This window comes from Chaetura pelagica, unplaced genomic scaffold (genome assembly GCF_000747805.2).
Source record: "Chaetura pelagica isolate M959 unplaced genomic scaffold, ChaPel_1.0 scaffold271, whole genome shotgun sequence".
Classification (NCBI taxonomy): Eukaryota; Metazoa; Chordata; class Aves; order Apodiformes; family Apodidae; genus Chaetura; species Chaetura pelagica.
Genome location: NW_009952106.1, coordinates 1,556,986 through 1,561,176, shown reverse-complemented (window position 1 = coordinate 1,561,176; position 4,191 = coordinate 1,556,986). Strand labels below are relative to the sequence as shown.

General features: G+C 54.8%; 1 protein-coding gene across 1 annotated transcript in view; it reads right to left on the bottom strand.

The window, feature by feature from the left end:
* The window catches only part of LOC104396365 (NF-kappa-B inhibitor epsilon-like), a 15,033-nt gene that overhangs the window by 9,756 nt on the left and 1,086 nt on the right, over window positions 1-4,191 (bottom strand). The window lies entirely within an intron of this gene.

The window sequence follows — 4,191 nt, the reverse complement described above, 5'->3', positions numbered from 1 at the left end:
AGGGGCTGAGCCCCCAGCCACATCAGAGCAGGCAGCCCGAACGGGGACAACCTCCGTTCCCCTGCACGGGGAAGACCCCCCAGCGCAGGGCTACACAAGATGGGACACACTGGTGAGTGGTTTGAAGTGGCTCTTGGCCCTGTGAGATGAGCCTTCGTGCTCAATGCCTACCCACAGAGGCAAGGGCTCAGCAGGGAAGGCCCCTTTGCTACGATCACGTGGAGAAGACCTCAGAACACCAGATCCCATGGGGTGCAAACTTTACTTAATTTACTGTCCCCAAGCCCTTGTTAAGGCATCTCAGCCCACAAGTCACTGGCACGTGATTTCTTATCAGCAGACAGGGCAGCACTTGTCTCTGGTGGAAGGAAGAAGTCAAGCTTCCTCCACTCCTCTCCCTCCCCGAAACACGCACCCAACCAAAACCGCTCAGTCCCATTTTCCATCAGAAGGAGGCCGAGATCTCTCCTGTGATCGAGCTGGGGACCCCTGACCTTCACCCCCGCAGAGGAGACGTGCTGCTTTGCATACGGAGCCCCATGCAGAAGACAGCCACCCTCCAGCCAAGGCACAGTCCCCAGCCCTTTGCAGCATGGCATGGCCAGCGGGCCCCAAGCAAGCCTGTGTGCTCTGCCCAGCTGCCCAAGGAGCCCATCACCATGGCATCAGGTATCGACAGAATAAACTGGTGCGTGCAGCAAGGACAACCACAGGCAGAATGGGACATATATTTTTAAGACAGACTATATAGCCCTAGAGAGAGGAAGCTCAGCCTAAGTTCCCACACTGATGAATCAACTCTGTCTCTCTACAAGTGGCAGAGGCTGCCATGAGCCCAAGCAAACAGGGAGGTTTTCCCTTGTGCTGGAACGCAACGGGCAACCCCATCACACCTTAATGGAGCTGGTCCCACACCCACCCCTTTCCCAAGAGACTGGACTCATGCATCTGCCTGGTGAGGCCAAGAAGGAGGGAGTTTCCTCGGTGAATCCTAATAAAGGTTGAGCTTGTCCAGAGGCTGGGCCACAGCAATAAAGCTGCCTGCAGCCTGCTCAGAGCTAGCGATGCCTGCAGCTGGAAAGCCCCTTCTCTTCAATTCCACGCAGAGCAGTCCCATTGGGACTCAACTCAGCAGAAAAGGAGCTGGTTTACATGGAGGAGACTGCTTGGTTCGAGGGAAAGACGGATGCTTTGAGGAGACTGCGTAAGTGCACAGGACTTGCTCCCTACCCTGCCACAGAATAAACAGGATATGTATCACTGCCCTAAGTGCACCCACCATCTTCTTCTGCCTGTTCCTCATCCTTGACCTCTCCTACCCATGCCCAATTCTGCTGCTCTTTCTCAAGGACTGATGTGCTGTAGCCCAGTAACCACAGCTCTGACTTCCCCAAGGCAGAGGGACCGACAGCGGCACTAAGGGAGGAACGGGGCAGCTGCGGCTTTTGCAAATGATTCTTGGAAGATGGCACCCACGCATTTCACTGGCCATCACACCCACACGTCTCCTGTTGGCTAACTTCCTTCCTCCAAAAGCAGGACCCTTTCTAATTCTGAGTATTGGAAGAGCCAATATTATCCCCATTGCTTCACTTTGCCCAGGCTAACACTCCTCTCTGGCAGAGGCGGGCACGACAGTATCCATGGAAGATCCTGCTGGTGCTTCAACCACCCAAGCTTATGCTCCTCGCCTCGCCCTCCACCTTGTACACTTCCCCCACAAGTGCCAGACTAACAAGCAAAGCCCCCTCACGGGCACACCTCGAGGTGGCACAGGTGGGCAAGCCCGAGGGAAATACTGACAGCCAAGACTTCTGCTGGATGGAAGCCAAGACTTTTGCCAGCTCCCTTTGTGTGAGCCCAGTGCACCTCTCCACTCGGTACCAGCCAGGGCAGCTGGGGAAACAGGAACTACTCAGCCAAAACTCCTGAACTTTTTGTATTTTCAGAATTACAATTACAGGAAAGTGCTGTTGCCCAAGTCTTCCAAAATATATTGATAGTATGATTTTAATTCCTGACCTGGAGCTGCTTTGTGGCAGACGTTCAAGCAAGGCACTCAAGGAAATGTGCCACTGACAGAGATGAAAAGAAGTTGATGGGTTTGTCTGGCAGGGTCAAAGGGATGCAGCCTGTGGCCATGTGGTCCATTTTCTCTGGGCATCTTCTGTCACCAGATGAGCAATTGCTGCTTAGACTCTAGCCCCAACTTGCTTTTGCATACAAAACCAGTGGCAGCTCAATGAGTTGCTCGGTGCTCACAGTCCCCATCTGCACCAAGCCCAGTGGTGGATGTTCAGCATTTCTAAATATAAATGCCACCTACCTCTGCCGCAGGGTCAGGAGGAGAGACAGGAATAGCAGAGGCAGAAATCCACAGCCTCACCACTCTAACCACAAGAACAGTATTTTTTCCCAGTGCTGGGAGTGGATCCCAGGAAAGCCAGCTCTCTGCAGAGACATGGCCAACCCTGAGCTGGATGAACTGCACTGCTGGCAGACTTTTTGCTCCCTCCCTTGCTCTTTACAGATTTCCTGTTCTGAACTGCACTGTGAGTGAGAGAAAACAGGAGAGCAACTGCAACTGCTTGGAGAGCTCTCCGAGAGCCTCTCCTGCCTACAGTAACCAAGGCACCACCAATTAATGTTTCCCCAGTTAATGAGATTCTTACGTTAGGCTCTGGCCAAGCAAGTCTGACAAGCAAAGGCCTCAACCACCTTACAAAACAGCCCCAAGCAGTGAAAGCATCTCCAAGCAGCTGCATCTACCAGGCTTACTCAAGAACAGCAAGCAGGGAGCCCTTGGCACACTGTGACAGACTAGCCCAGGGGGCTTTTCTGAGGCTTCAATTCCACAGCCCTTCTTAAAAGACTCCTGGCTGTCTCTGTGGGCACCTCAGCTCTAGTGTCACAGCTGGGAAAGGTGGTGAAGCTCCTCCACGACGAGGAGCCCCAGAGCCAGCCTGTAGATAAGGACAGGACTAGAAAGCACAATCCAGGCGCCCCGGTGGGGAGCGTAGGAGGCTGGGTTTAGTCTAACCTTGCTTGCTGTGAGACTTCCAACCAATCCTTGGAGCAGTGAGAATTAATGAATTAATTAGCAGATGCACAGGCTCCTTCCTCACCAGGAAGTAAACACTCGGGCTGGCTCCCAGCTCATCTTCAGCCCCAGAACCAGATGTGCTCTGCCAGGAAAGGACAGAGTCTCTATGCCGCTCCTGCTACTGAAGACACGCTTGCTCATGCCAGTGCCACTTAGTTTCTCTTCCTCTCGCACCATTACTCTGTATTAAACTCCAGCTTGGGTTTGGGGCAGAGCTTTGCCCTTTCTAGCTGTGAGCACACTTCACTTGTGCTGTGTGTATGCACTCATGATGAAAACCTTCCGTTGAGGGAATGTAGGCAGGAAAGAGCTGTGATTAGCTGAAGGCAGCTACCAGAAGCCAAACCAAATACCTCCAGAGTGATGATGCCTTTGCCCTTGATAGGGCATCACGGATGTGGGAACACCCCCCCTCTTCATTAAGAGAAACACTCGTCTCCATCACAGAGGCCGAGGGCAGCAGCCCCACAGCAGGGTGTGCGTCACAACTGTGCTGAAAGCTGCGGCTGTGCAGGCGGGTTGGCAAAGCAAGGCCATTCCCAGCTGAGAACAAACTTCTCAGCTTGCTCGGTTGAGCAGCATCTGTGGCCCCGAGGCAGCCACCTCAAGGTCTTGCCCTGCACAGCCCATCTTGTTTTGGGTCTTGCTTACGTGCCACCTCACGCAGCCAAGCCTTCCTCATGGGGGAGGAAATGCTGCGCTCTCTGGGGAAGAGACACTGGAGGGGCCTGGTTTGCTCCTGCATCACCTTCTACTTGCTAGCAGCCCCCCAGCAAGTGCAAGTTTGCTTCTGATGGTGGGTCTGTTCTGTACCACGCTGCCTGGGGCGCCTCTGCTGGGCCCGGCTCGATACCCCACCAGCCACCCACCCGAACCCACGGCAGAGAGCCAAGCATCCATGAGCAGTGCCAGGCAGCAGGTTCTCAGAACAGGGGCTCGGGGAGTCATTCGCAGCCCGGCTGAAGGGCTGCTCCTCAGGAGAGGGCTGACGGCCACGGCACGTCGTTTATCTCCACGCACCGGCTCCCGGGGGCCACCGAGCCCGGGGCTCGGGGGGGAGGGGTCCCGGCGCTAGCAAACCGACCCCA